This window comes from Vombatus ursinus, unplaced genomic scaffold (genome assembly GCF_900497805.2).
Source record: "Vombatus ursinus unplaced genomic scaffold, bare-nosed wombat genome assembly UNPS02014810.1, whole genome shotgun sequence".
Lineage (NCBI taxonomy): Eukaryota > Metazoa > Chordata > Mammalia > Diprotodontia > Vombatidae > Vombatus > Vombatus ursinus.
In genome coordinates, this window is record NW_020954588.1 from 9874093 (window position 1) to 9890442 (window position 16350).

The window sequence follows — 16350 nt, forward strand, 5'->3', positions numbered from 1 at the left end:
ATTGAATGAGGTAATTTGTATAAAGAGCTTCACAAAGAAACCTTAAAGTTCTATATGAAAACTAATAATGATGCTGAAGGTAATTTTGATGATGGTGGTGAACAGATGGCTGTTAGAGACCTGTCAGAGAAGAAAGATAATTTCACTCTGATTTGGATCTTAAAATCATGGCACTGAGAACTGAAAGAGATTTTAGTGATCATTTAGTACAATTTTTTTTTTCAACTTTACAAATGAGAAAACTCAGGGTGAGAGAAGTCAAATCATTTATCTGAGGTCAACATCTGGTTAAGTAGCAGAGTCAGATTAAAGGGCTGCAAGCTCAGTGATCTTTCTGCTACAAGTGCCTATCTAGCTTATAAACTTAGTCCCTGCTCAACCCAAAGACATGAAAACACATTTTACAAGCAAAAAAAAAAAAATGAAAGTTCCTTTTTTTGTTCTTTGAGTAGTATGTCTCTGAAGTGTAGCCAACACTTCCCCTTGCTTTTGGAAAGTAAAACTCTCTGATTCTTAGGGATAAGGATTTAGAGGATAAGACAAATGAGTGAAGCTCACTGCTGCACTCTCATTGAACCATAAGTCAATGGCCCCTAAACGTAATTAAGGGGCTTAAACATTTGGCAATTTCCTGGCCTTGAAAATACTTTTTGGTAACAAATTTAGAAATCTGTCTATTGAATGATGGAGGTCATAAAGAAGATATATTAAAACAGTCCCTATGCATGATCTTTTATTCTTCCTATCAATTTGCTTGCAAGATTAACTATTTTTGTCAATATACTAATTCTCAACTGACCACTAGCTTCCTTTTAGCTGTTTAGAAGATGTGTGTATATGGGGGTCAGTAAGGGGTGGAGAGGACACCTTTATCCTCCTCCTTCAGTTTCAGCCTATACAATAAGTCTCATTAAAACAGTTTCCCCAAAGTCTTATATTTGAATGGAGACAATCATAGGATCAGAATCACAGGATTATAGACTGAGAACCAGAAGGTACCCTTGTGGGTCATCTATGTTAACCTCTTTCTTTTTTAGGTAAGGAAACTGAAGTCCAGAGAGAATTATAGAGACTTGCCCAAGGTCACTAGATGGTAAATGGAAGAGGTAGGATTTGAAATATGTTCTTTGCTCTCTAAAACCAGCTATCTTCGCACTGCAGATGCTATTAATGCAAGATTAGAAACTAACCTACTGTCAGAAATGGATGGTATTCCTACTCTGAGTATACCTCTCAACAGTGGCCTTGAATGAGTCATGTTGATAGGATTAAGTGAAGGGTATGGTTATAAATGGCAGGCTGTTTTTGTACAGCCTGTGAGTTAAAAGTTGGTTTTTTTTTTCATTTTATATAAAGTTTCATTGTATTTTAAAATGTCAAAGTCATTCTTATCCCCCAGACCATACAAATAACTGGCTATAAAACCTGGGAGATTTGGCCCTGCCACTGAAGTTTGCCAGCCCATGCAGAGGTGGGGAACCTGCAACCTCAAGGCCACGTGAGGCCTTCTAGGTCCTCAAGTGTGGCCCTTTGACTGAATCCAAACTGTTCCATGACATTTACCTTGATAAAGTCCTCAAGGCCACTTGTTCCCAATCTCTGGATTAAGGTATCACCTCTCTTAAATGAAAAGAGGAAGACGTCATTTTTTTTTCCAGAAATACTTGTATGTACCAATGCTGGTCTTCCGCATCCATTCAAAAGGGTATTTTTGGGTGTATATTGTATAAACATAGAGGAAGAATGGTTGAGTCGATGGGAAGTCAGGAAGACTTGGGTTCAAATACCCTTTCTGAAATTAACTGTGTGTGTCTCAGACAACGACCTAGGACTCAACTGTGTCATCGATGGTTTAGGATCTGTTTTAGATGGGGAGAAAACCCCACATTCAGAAATCTCTATGTTGCCAAAACCACAGATATTTTTCAATATGTGACTAGCACTGGAAGAGGTGATTTGGAGAGAACATATGGATGAATATCTGACATTCCAATATCAAAAATGAATTTTGAAGTGACATTGAATAAAAGCATTGAGCTGATTTTGGGAAATTATGCAATGGAGGCAGGTATGCCTATTCTTTGGGTATTTTCTGGAAAAGACTACGACTAGCAATGGGAAAAGAAAGTGGAGGAAATCACCCTGTAATTAGGCATTAAAGGTATGGGGAGGGCAAAAAGAAAAGAAACTACAGAAGGGGTATAGAGGTAGATAACAGAGGAAATGAAGATGGGATAGGGAAAGAAAGCAGGCAACATGAGAAAGAGGATGGAGAGGTGGAGAGGCAAGAATGTATCAGTCATGTAACCATGGATTAGACTTGGGAGCACTCTGCAGCATGCATGCAATGGAGATGGAAGAGTGCTTGGTGGTTAGAAGTCTGGGGGTCTCATTTTTATATTTGGGGGGAAACAGACTATCTCTTTTCTTGCTATTTTTGGGTTAGTCATTAACATATACAAATCATTTCAAAGTTGTCAGCAAAACTTTAAAGTTAACATGTCCACATTATCTCTAAATTATCAGCACCCTTTGGTGATCTGCTGGTCTTTGCTGACGAGGTCTGAAATGTGTCTGGAATTTACATATCACAGGACCAAAAGTTCCTGACAGCAAAGACTAGATGACATTCCCTCATTTAGCACATATTATTAGAATGTGATTTTTGGTTAATGTATGACACCATTTGTAAATTATGCTCCTTTGATCTTTGGGATGGTTTATATGTAACTTCCAGGCTCCCCTTAGAAATTTTACTTCCCGCTATTCCCCCTTTGTATTGACTATCTATAAACATACTTATTATTTTTTTCTTTTTTTTGGCTAGGCAATGGGGTTAAGTGACTTGCCCAGGGTTACACAGCTAGTGAGTGTTATGTGTGTGAGGCCGGATTTGATCTCAGGTCCTCCTGAATCCAGGGCCAGTGCCCTATTCACTGTGCCACCAAGCTGCCCCTAAACATACTTATTATACTGGATAGATGAGGGGGTGCTTAGGTAGATAATGATATGCTTTTAATACAAGAGTAATGAGAGTACAATAGGGCTGACATACACATGACATATCCATACATATGGATAGGTGCCAGTATGCATTCTATACACACCCATATTGGTAGGGTAAAACCATTTTTGGTGACTATGAGCTTTGAATTCTACTTTTAATTTGTGTAACAGCCCTCTTGGCAAAGCAGGACTAGTGGCTGTCTCCAAGGTTGCTTAAGTTTCCAAAGATGTTACTGTATCATTTATTTTGTTTTCCAAGCAAGAAAAGAAGTCTTTTATGGAGATTAGGCCTAAAGGAAGGAGTTTTCATATATGAAGAGGAAAAACCACCACCAGAACAATGATGAATGAATGGTAAACAGTGATAAATTCCACTTTCCTTTCCTTTCTTTCATTTTATTGCTCCAGCAATGGGCTCTAGATTAAATAATAAGTGCTGCTTTGCTGTTTAAACCATTTACTTACAATACAATATGGTTTACTTCATAAGGATGAGGCCATTTTTCCTGTAGCTTATTTGTGGTTTCTCTTTAGAGAAAATGAGAGAGGCAATGGAAACCTGTAGATGTTCAATTGTATTCAGCTGGCTGGGAGATTATCTTCTTCTATTTGAGGTGGAAACACAAGATTGCTTGGGGACTCCAAGTATTTCAGGGACTCTATTTGGAAGGTGTAGTTTTAAAATGTTATTGCTGTTTAGCTTTGCTGAGAAAGTTAAGCCTCTCTGAATACTCACCTTCAGCCTACTGAAACCCTCTGGAGCAAATCTCATTACCTTTAAGTCAATAGGTCTCTTCATGAATCATGAGAGTCAGCTAGGTGGCTCAGTGGACAGAATTCTGATCCTTATTAACTGTGTGACCTTAGGCAAGTCATTTAACCTATGTCTCTTCCAGTTTCTACATTTTAAAATAATAATATAATTTGGATAATGATAAAAACTATTTTTAGGGTTGTTGTGAGGATAAGATGAGATAATATCTGTAAAGTGCTTTGAAAACCATAAAGCACTACATGAACGCTAGCTGCTACTTCTACTGCTGCTGCTACTAATAATGATGCTCATGATGATGATGATGATGATGATGCCAGGGACCTTTGAATTTTCTTCAATTTGCTGAAAAGAATGGATGAGTAGTAAATGCCTCAAGAGAAGTTATTCTCTGATCCAGGCATAGTGACCTTGGCTGGGCAACACATATCCATCAGGACTGTACTCTAGTAGGTTTTAAATTGCATAAGAATTATGCCCCATCTTAATTTTGGCTCCAACCCTAGTGTCTGGAATAGAATTTTCCACAGTTAGACAAACACTTATTTATCGAATTTATTGAATCTTCCCTTTGATTACTATAAATTCAATAAAAAAGGCAAGACTATCTTGTTCACAGAATCATGGAATGTTACACAGCTAGAATCTTTTCTTTAAATCAGTTCCTTCATTTCATAAATGAGGAACCTGAGACCTTATAAAGTTGAGTTACTTGCCTGACATTTCACAGCTAATAAAGAGCAGAGTTGAGCTTTGGAGCTAGGTCTTCCGACTGCAAGCTCCATGTTACTCCTACTCAATCAATTATTATATTACAACATTTTTTTTCTTTAAATTCATAGGTATAATCACTCATTTGTCATCTTTTCTTGAGGAAGACAATGAATGGAATTGTCTGCTCTGTAGAAATAGTTAACCCCAACCATGTACAAATCACATGATTGAAGAAATAATAACTTCCTCAATTGGTTTTTATTGACTTCCTAAAAAATTGCATACTCTTAGAAGACACATTTCACCTATTTCAAAAACAAAAACAACACTTATTTTAAATTTACTCTTGTATATTGTCTTTAGCAAATTCGTGATTTACTAGATTGAAAAGCAAAATAAAATATCACCATCAAAAAAAAATCAGGAAATACTCCTTGCTCTGAGGCTTTTTTAGGTTGCTCTCCAGTTCTTCAAGTATTTAATCTTCATTCAGTAAATTCAGGCACATACTCTATGATTATTTTTCCATTTATCCCATCATGTTTGCTCTAGCTATTGATGCACTTTTACTTAATCCTTCCCCAGAGTCCTCATAAGTAGAGGATTATGTAAAATGACATTTGAAAGCTTTCATTATATTCTGTCCCTATATCATGTCAGATATGTGGACAGAGCTATCCGGTGGCTAACAGGAGGGCAGCATGTTCTAGTAGAAAGAAGACGGGTTGTGGAATCAGGGGTGGTGTGGGTTTGGTTCTAGACCTTGCTGATTACTAGTCATGTGAGATTAATAAAGCTTAAATGACTGACAATGCCACACAATTAGTCAAATGTTAGCGCTGGGAGACAAAGATTCCCTGACTGCAAGAGCTTTGCTGTGTTGACCATAACATTTTGTTGCTAGCTTATTGATTGCCGGCTGAATGTAATTAATGTTCTATCATAGCTCTTTCCTGATCTTTCTCATGGAATTGAGAGCTTTTGATTAACACCCTAGACTGGCTCAGAGCAATAACTACAGTGAGACAAAAAAAAAAGCAAGCTTTGTCTCAGGGTTCTGAATGTAGGTGATATTCACAGCACTTGGAGCGATATTGCAAAGAAACAACAAAGCTTGTCACCTAGTTGGCAGGAATTAGTAAAATACTAAATTATCATATGATTTTTCCCTTCCCTCTACCAACCTAGCTCCTCACTTCACATTCCCAGAGGATACTTGGTGCTACTTTCTCTGGTTACAAAAAAAAAATCTAGCTTTGCCCACATTCCAGGAGAAACCCCAAGCTACTAGAAGGTAAGAATGCAAAGTCAAGAATTTTCAGCCTATTGAGATACCCTTTCCTATGGGAAAATATGTTCTTGTTCCTGAAGATATTTTTGTTTTTGGCAGTTTGTTGGGTAAGGAAAAAAAAAGAAATAAAGGGGACTTTGAATGAGTGTCTGTGTGTCTATGAAGATATCATGTCTGGTGCTCAATCTCTTCATGTTTAGACTATAGTAATACATATCCTAGCCTGTTTGCTCAGAGATGTTGAGAAATGATATAGCACATGTGGAAATGTGTGGAGTTCTTTAAAAGAAAGGCATTGCAGAAATCCGTGGCAATACAATTCTGAGAAGCAAGCTCTCGGAGGTAATTCTTCCAGGAATTATATTGTAATGCTAGAAGCAATGATTTATTGGTACTATAGTGTCATTCACTGATCCCTAAATTCTCAGGATAACATTAAGTCAAGGCATTGTACTCTGGCTTCCAGCTCCTGACTTTCTGCTTCATTTTTTTTAACCAAAGGTAATTTATAAGAAACATGGATTTTGTTTTGTTTTGTTTTCATGGTGCTTTGCATATGGACAGTCATTCATTATTCATTTTTATTTCAATCCACCCCACCAATCTTGAAAAAAACAAACCCAAAATTCTTTAGACTTCACTTAAACCTAAGAAAGGAAGTGGGTTTTGAGGTGTATTTTAAGCATCTATTATTTAAAGTTAGTATTCACTGTTCATCCCTCCAGAGAATTTCAATTTGCAATTGTCACATAGATACCCAAGATACATCTACTAGACTCCTCAGTTGGCATTAGCTTAATTGCCGGATGGAGAAGCATGCTATAGCAGTATATTTATAATCTTAGGCAAGTTATTAAATGAATACAGAATTAGTACTTTTTTTAAATGAAAACAAGCAAAGGAGTCGTTTTTCAATCTTCTCCATTGCCATCTTAATCTCACTTCCTTTTTTATTTTCAAGTTTCCCAGGTGGTGTTCTCTCCTAAATGAATTAATGTCACTATTTTCTGTAAACAATCACTCAGCATTATAATAATTAAATCTTGTAGTGAAGTGTTTCTGGTGGCTTTGTATGTTGCCAAACATTTAAAGCTGCTTTGGCGTCCCTCATTAGGAACTGGCAGACTGCCATCCAGGTTAGAGGTTAGAATAAAGAATTGAAATCTGAACAAGTTAAGAGGATGACACCCTGGCTATTCAGGGCAAGTTATGTGACCTACTTGACCCTTCATCAAATCAGCTGTGAAAACAAGCTCTCACTGATAGTCAGATGCTGGGCATCTGTGCTAATGCTTCCCATTAAACAGTCTACTATTACACAACAGATCAAAAATAGAATGCAGTAGAAAAGAACCCAAAGAATTGGATGGATGATATAACTCTCTCCAGGACTTCATTCCCAGTGAATCCTCACTTGACATAGTTGACTATTTTTCAAACCCTATTCTCAATGCCACATTGACCAATCTCTTATTCCCATCTCCCTTCATCAGACTCTATCAACATTCCCCTCTAAATCTACCTACTACTTCAACTGTGCTCTCCGGAATGCCTGTTCCATAGGTAATACATTAGTTTTCATCTTAAACCCTTTACTTTCCCACTCCCTCCATTTTCTTGTACTCAATGAGACATGACCAGATTCTGATCAGACAGTTTTCTAAGACATCTTTTTGAATACAGGTTTCATTTCATCTAATCATCTACCTATACTTGTCATGGTGGGGAGATGCAATAAATTTTTGTTCCCCATTGCCATTTATAGGCTATCCATTTACCCTTATCAATCAGTAAACATTCGTCCCTTGAAACTCATGCAATTTGTATTTATCACCTAATCGAAATGCTGGTGACTGTTGTGTATGACCTACATGCCATTCCATTTCTTTCTTCAATGAGTTTAATGTCTAGATCTCATTCTTTTTCATCTCCCCATTCTTGTCCTCATATTAGACATCAATATACATATTGATACCCTCTCAAATACCCTCAGTTACTCAATTTATTCACTTTCATGATCTAATCTTTCATTCCACCTCAGCTACACACCAAGATGGTCATATCTTGGATCTTACCATCACTCATAAATAACATCACATCACTTCCACATTTATGAGTTCTGACATTCCTTCATCTGATCATAACCTGTTGTTATTCCACCTTTCCCTCTGCTTTGAATCCCCAAACCCTATTCTTCATCCTCAGCATGACCTTTGATTCTTCCATCTATCAGTTCTTTCCTAAGCCACCCGCCTGGACTGGCTATACTCTCCTCCCTTTCCAATTGTGTGCTATTGATGAACAAATTCAGTTCTACGCTATCATCTTCCTTGATGCCTTTCTTGATGCCTTACATATTCTATCACAAATCTTACCCTGACAAGCCTCAGTTTTGGGTTATTTCCACAATCTGTTGCCTTTGTTTCTATCCAAATGCTGGTGAACAAGGAAATCAAGAAACCAAACTGAGTACACTACAGTTTCATATTATATAATCTCAACTGGGCCCTCACTGTAGCAAGGCAATCCTTTTATGCCTCCCTAATTAACTCACTACCCCTCTTACTACTGAAGACTTTTCAAACCTTTTCATCCCTTCTCAAACCTCTCATGGCTTCCCTTCACTTCACCATCTTAGCTGAAAACTGTGCCTGATTTATTACTGAAAAAAAAATTGAGACCATCCAGGGAGAGATCCTTCTTTGTCTGTCCTCCTCATGTTACTTCACTCAGATGCCTTTTACTACTCTATCTGCTTTCTCCTGTGCCTTAGGAGGAGAAGTAGCCCTTCTTGCCAAAGCTAATCTTTCTATCTACCAAAGTAATCTCATTTCATTTTATCTTCTCTAACATATTGTCCCCTTTATCTTCCCTAGTCTCTAACTAATCTTCAATCTCTTTTCTACCTGCCTGCTTCTCTACTAACTAAAAAAAAAAATCCCTAGCCCCTTCATCCTCAAAAAACCCTCATTTGATCCATTCATCACCACCAGCTATCATCTTTTGTTTCTTCTCCCTTTTTTTGCAAAATTTGAGCATACTGTTTACAACTGGTATCTTCACTTCCTGCCCCTCAGTTTCTTCTTGTCTCTTTGCAGTCTGGCTTGATTCATGATACAGTTATTGTTCAACTAAAGCTGTTTTATCCTAATTTAACAATGATCACTTAACTGTCCAAATCTCATGATCTTGTCTCAGTTCTCATCCTTCTTGACCTTTCTGCAGCCATTGACACTGCCAATCATCCTCTTCTCTTTGATAATCTCTTCTCTCTAGATTTTCATGGCATAATTCTTTCCCATTTCTCCTCCTACCTGCCTCATTTTTCCTTCTGTGTCTCCTTTGCTGGATCTTAATTTGGGTTATGTCCATTAATCATGAATTTCCCCCAAGGCTTTGTCCTGGGCTTTCTTCTCTCTTTCCCATGTACTATTTTGCTCAGTGATCTCATTACTTACAATGAACTCAATTATCATCTCCATAAACATTTATTTATCCAGTCCTAACCTCTCGCTTGACACAAAGTTGCCTATAGGCACTGAATACCCATAGAAATCTTAAGCTCAAGATATCCCAAACTGAACTCATTCTCTTTCTCCCCAAACTCTGCCTTCTACCTAATTTTCTTATTACCTTTGAAAGTATCACTATCCTCCCAGCTACTCAGACTCACAACTTAGGTGTCATCCTTAACTTTTCATACTTTCTCACCTCAGTCATACCATATCAGTTATCAATTATTATTTTTCTAACTTCATAAAATCTCTCAGATATCTGCCTCTCTCTCTCTCCTCTGATATTTTATCACCTCAAATCTACATTATTGCAAAAGCCAGATAGTTGGTCTTTCTTCCTCAACTCCAATCTATCCTCCATTCAACTGTTCCTCACATAGGACACTCCACCACCAAAAAAAAAAATGGGCATTTTCACTTGTGCTTCAGACCCTGAACTCTCTGTCTCTTCATCTCCAACTCATGGCTTCTTCAGCTTCTTTGATGTCACAGCTAAAATCACACTTTTTGCAGGCTAGGCTTCATTATTCTATATGTTTTCACTCTGAGATTTCTTCTAATATGTCTGATTTATATAGTCATTTCACTTTGTCTCTTCCAGTAGATTGTGAGCTCCTTGACAGCAGGGGCTGTATTTTTTGTTTGTTTGTTTGTTTGTTTTGTTTTTATCACCAGAGCTAAGCATAGTTGCTTGCCACATAGTAGGCACTTAAAAGCTTCTTGGATTTCTCCCTCCCCCTCTCTCTTCCTTCCTTCTTTCCTTCCTTCCTTTCTTCTTTCCTTCCTTCCTTTCTTCTTTCCTTCTTTCCTTCCCTCCTTCTTTCCTTCCTTCCTCCATTCCTCCCTCTTTTTACTACACTTTATTTATACCTTCTATTTTTATAAAACAGTAATTTCTGGAAATATCACCCTCCTACCCCCACCTACTATCAATTCAACTCTCTTTTGTAACACTTAAAAATATCCAAACTTAGAATAGTCCCTGGCCCATAGTAGAAATTTACTAATTTTAATGAAATGTATTGATGAATGACTAAATGAATGAAGTGGTGAGTGAATATAATTTAAACAATACCTCAAAGAAGTTTGCTACAGGAACTAAAAATTTGGTAACACCTTGTCATGTATGACTGTTACAAAATATTTCTTTGTTGTGTTTTCAAAAGACAGTGATGTTCTTAAAGCATTTTTTCAAAATGTGAAGATAAAAATTTGTTACTGTGATGCATGCCTCCTCAGAATTAGACCACTTTACCATTATAACAATTGGTTAGGTTCTTTGAGATTAAATTGGTTAGGTTCAATCAACTCATAAGCATTTATTAGGCAACTACCTTAAGCAAAGTATTGCTCTAGACATGGTGGGGAACAATGAATGAATAAAAGAGAAAGTCTCAGCTCTCAAGTGAGCTTATAATATTTGGAGACATGACAAAATTAGAGAATAACATTTATGGCTCTGACTCTAAGTAAGGAGAAGTTCAGAAGAGTGAAATTTTATTTCAGCCTTTAGTCAGAGAATGTTTCATGGAGGAAGAGTACTTGAGTTGAACTTTAAGGGATGGATAGGATGTAGGTGTCTGGATAAGTGGAAGACAGTTAGTCAAACATGTAGGGAATATAGAAAAATACAAGGTGTGGTTGCTGGTATAAACCTCCCTATATATAGGCAGTAATGAGAAGGTCAACCTGTCAGGAACAGGGAGTACTGTGCAATTAAAACTGGAAATCAATAGACCTAGATTATAGTTCTGCTTTGCCACCATCGTTATTAAACCTTAGACAAATTATTCACCTGTTCTGTTTTCAGGTTCCATATATACAAAATGAGAGGGTGGGATGGGGTTGTCTTGTTGGTTTTTGTAGTTCCATCTAGGCCTATATGCCTTCAGTATGTTGAGGTTGGAAACTCAAAGGACTTTCCTATGAAGAGTAAGCAGGACTTGAGACCAGAGAAAACAAGTATAATATTAGTAATGAATCATAATTGGATTCCAGATGTCTATAATGTGTCTGCTAATTTACTATCATGATTAGTGGAAAAGAGAATTTGTATAAATACCCCATAAATGACTAAATCCTTTTGGGAAAAGATGAGAACAATGGATTTTGACAAGGGTAACATTTTTAATAATAACTTTTGGGTTACAATGAGATGATCAATGCTTTAGAATTGAAAGTGCATCAGAAGCTAAAACCAACACTCTTATTTGACAAATGGAGAAACTGAGCCTAAGAAAGATTAGATGACTTGCTCAGTATCACATGGATAGGAAGTAGCAGAGATAGAATTTGGCCCCAGGTCCTGCAATTCCAAAGTCAGTGTTCTTTCCACTGTACTATACTTCTTCAATGAATGACCTGTACACTATTCTGTTGCTAACACATTTGATTTTATCTCTGATATAAACAAATCTATTATTATCAGGTTGGAGGCTTTTGACAGTGACATTTCCTGGAATGTGATGGTTGCAAATGAATTCCTAGGAAAGTTGTATTTTTAAAACTGAAATCATTGAATTTAGTCATTTGCTCAATTATAAACGATGACAACAATAATAGCTCCTTTATTGCATGCCCAGTGTTAGCCTTCTGCATTGAGGTGAGTACTTCTTGTAGTTGCATTTATTGGTTCTTTTTAGACAGGCTTCTGACAGACTGCACAAGGTCTAATGTTATGTCACCTAGTGACTTTTCTGCTGATTTGACTGACAGTGAACCTAAAATGCCACCTGCACTCAGCTTCTCACCAAGGGGTATCTGATTCCATAATCCCATTTTCCAAAGTCAAAGCATTCCCTAATGTTAGAAAAAAATCTTCACAAGTCTTCTTAGGATGATCTGAAATGGGTTAAAATTCTGTCTTTGGGTTAATGAACCAAACATCCAAGCTAGCAGGAAAAGTGTTTGGACCAGTATTTGAAGCAGAGTATAATTGATTTCATAGAGAGAAAGAGGAGAGAGGGAAGTCATGAGGGAAAGGAGAAAGACAAAGAGAGGGAGACAGACTCCACTTCATCACCACCTTCTCTTCCTCTTTTTGGAGGGTAGAGCCATGAACTTCAAAATCTCCCTTTAAGGAAGGAGTTCACCTCCAAATGTCTTCTCATTTCTCATCTGGTTGTGCTACTTTAGGACTTTTCTGATTTATCCATCATTCTCTTATGTTGGTTACTTTCTCCACCCTTCCCTCTCACCACCTATTTCCAGTTTTATTTTACTTATTTACTTCCCCACTACTATTGTAAGCTCTTTGAGGGAAGGGGCTGTCTTTTTTTTCCCTTTAATTTGTGTACCTAACAGTTACTACAATGTCTGGTACAAAATAAATATGGATTGACTGATTATAAATATCCTTCATAATCTGGTACCAAGACTTGTACTCAATGGGATTTGAGCAGAGCAGGGAGCCCCAGTACTCTCCTCCCCTTAGGCTTGTGTGCTTTACTTTTCTTAATATAGATTTAGCCTTAGCTTTTTTGGCACTGATATCATACACAATGTTTGCATTATGGAAACATTCAGATAAATCATTAGCATAATAAATCATTACTTTTATCTAAATGCTTGGCTTCAAGCAGAAAGTTTCAATTTCATTCTTGAGAATTGTGTTTTCATGAGATAATTCAGTCTCTCAGAATATTGGACCAAAAATGAATTGCCCATGAAATAACTTGACCAAATCTTAATATGAATTAGCCTATTAACTAATTAAAAGTTACAATGTAATATGGATGTAAATTTAGCTAGTTAATAACCACATTATTATGAACAACATGCATGTACTTTAACTCTAAAAGAGATGAAATTGTCCTCTGTCCAAATGGCCTTGTTAAACAGATCAAGATATCTATAACTTTTAGAATCTAAAGTCATTTTTCTAGGTTTTATAATCTTTCAGTTATACTTAATAACAGCACTAATATTTTTGGATTATTTAATTTTAACTACAGTTTGCCATTTTCCTACTCAATTTCATTGGAGATTTTTCATAACTTAATTGACCAGCAAATGTTAAGCTCATTTTACTTAAAATCTTTTAATGATCCTAAATAGTTTATTTTAAAATTAAAGTTTGAATAAATGTATTATAGTTGCACTAAGTTTCCTGAACATGCTGCATATAAGTTCCAGGTTTCCTATAAATGGTTTATTATCAGATAATTTCTTGAAACTTATCTTTGCCTAAAATGGAATCTTTCATAATATAACATTTTATCTCTTATTTCTTCGTACATAGAGTACAGTGATACAGAGCTTTCATTCAAATTTACCTTCTCTTTTATCTCATTTGAAATAAGATTTCTCTCTAGTTTTGGAGATTTAAAATGTTAAGAAAATTATTAGGTTTTATTGCTGTGCAATAGAGAGATAAATCTGTAAGGAAGTATACCATTATGGGTTTGTAAGGACAAGAAAAGACGTGATTCAAAAATGTAACATGCTCTCCCTGAGATTATCCACTCCCATCCAGGCCTTATGCGCCAAACACTTATAGATCAGACTGGTCACCACTTTAAATTCTGAGTCAAAAAAAAAAATGAAGATAGTAGTAGTTGGTACTAAGGTTATCACCAAAGGTCTTTACTGAACAATTCAAAATTCATGTCAGTCAATAACTTTTTCATTAATTACTCCCATCATGTGACATATTTGGAAGGCTACTGAAGGGTCAGAGATGTGCCTATTGTGGCTAAAAGTGAAAAGCATGCTTCTCTAACTTCAGGTTGGTTAGACGTTTGCCAAGACTTTTGCCAAACCTTCTTTGAAGAGACTTATTTTTTAATAGTGATTCAAGTCAGAATCTTCTTCCATTCAACAGTTGGAAATTTTTACCATGGATCTTCTCTCTGTGCCTGGAGCCTTTTTACCCTGAAATATCCCTTTTCCACTTAAACATTAAAATAGGACACAGAAGTAAAAATAATTAATCTCTTAGAAAAATCATGATGGAGTGATTAAAACATCCTGAATACAATATTCCAAGAAATCATAAAGAAAATTATCCCAAGGCTTTTGGAGTAAAAGGGAAAATGCATATGGAAAGAAAATACAGTTCAACCCCCTCCAAAACTCAGTAAGAGAATTCCTAGACAAATCACCCAAAAGTGTAATTTCAAAGATCCAGAGTTCCAGGTCAAAGAAAACACATGCAAGTGGCTAAGAAGTCACATTCAGTTGAGATCTAGCCAAGATCTAGTAGCATGCATTAACTAAAGAGGGAAGGAAAAAATGATAGGTCGAAAGGTAAAGAAAATTAGCTTGTGAACAAAAATGACTCTGTACTGGTGGGTAAACAAATTGAGATCACCTAGATTCCTGTTAATCATCTAGCCCAAGTACTTTCTATTATTCTGGGAACATTCTCAAAAGTCTGCTCTCCTGACCTGGGCAAGTCAGGCCTACAATTGCATTAAATAAAAATGATAAAAAAAAATGAGATAGCATGCTAATAGATCTAAGCACGGTTAAAATAGTCCTTAGGGAACAATGTATGTCTCTAGACACATATATCAACAGAAGTGAAAAAGAAGTGATAAATTGAATTTGCAATGAAAAAAGCTAGAAAATCAGCCAATTGCTAAATGCAGAACAAACAGAAAAGTAGAAATCCTAAAAATCAAAGAAGATGAGGAAACTCGAGTAGGGAACACAATAAACATTTTTATAGCATCTACTCTATTTCAGGCACTATGCTTAGTACTTTATAAATATTGCCTTATCAAGTAAAACATAAATTTGTAGATGAAAAGATAATTGAGATGATAAATAAAGCTGAAAGCTGTTTTATTGGGAATACTAAGAAAACAGATACATAATTTTTAATTTGATGAGTGGTTGAAAGAGATATGAGGAAGAGATAGATATAGCCAAACAGACAGAGGCAGAAAGAAATAGAACAAAAATAACACATTAAAAAATGAGAAGAGGGAGTTCACAAATAAATATCAATAAAAATAGAAAATTATAAAAATACTATGTTCAAATATATGCCAATAAAGTAGAATATTTAATAAAATGAATGCATATTTAAGTATCAATCTATCAGTAATTGCTTTGGCTAACAATCTTGCTAGCTTAATTACTGTGATAACATAAAAGTAGTAACTGAAAGCTATCCCATTGCTTTAGATTTTGAGAAAGACTGACAATTTTGAAAACTCTATCATCGCCCTATGGACTAGGAATATTTCTAACACAGAACTCCAAAGAGCAAGCTTAAAAATGTGTTTGAATGTGAGTAGAGTAGGTGGTACTATATTGCTGTATGAAAGATTTCACAATTTATTTACATAACTTTATACCCTGTTGCATTGTAGTTATTCACTTGCAAAAGTTCAGGTAATAAGAAGTAGTTACTGACATGCAAATGTCATCCTATACCTTTATTATTTGTCTTGCTTAGGATTTGGATACACCTTCATTGACAGGATTCTAATATTACAATACTGGGTACCGATTATAACAAGACTCTTGATAAAGTCTTTAAAAAGGTTGTAGCTTGTACTTGAAGCAGTTTGGAAAACATTGATTTGAATAGAAATTTGAATAGAAAATATTCTTTTGAAATTAATTTTCATAAGTCATTATAAGTGCATACAGTATGATAAGAAAACACTATCATGGAAATCCTTAAGGTTATAGTCTCTGGAAAGCTTTCATGGAGTTATATTAATTTATGGATCACAGAAACATTCATTATTCTCCAAAAAAAAAAGACAAGGCAAAATTTCCTGGAAAAATGACTTTCATGGAGGGAAAATTGTATTTCCAGTTTTAGGATCACAGAAGCTGATTCATTCAAAAGGGAATCTTCATTATCTACTATATGAAAAAAGAAGGCAAATTGTTCATTTGTTACTGTTGGGACTTTGAAGGCTTTTATCTTTTTTTAGGGTGAATGGATAATTTCTATTGGATTTAGCTTAAGTAAAAACAATCAAGACTGAACATGGGTAAAATGAGTATTAACCTAAACTTATTTTTAGTTACTCAGTTTTTTTTTACTTTCTTCTACCTTTTAGGGGTTCCTTGTCTCTACCCTTCTCCAC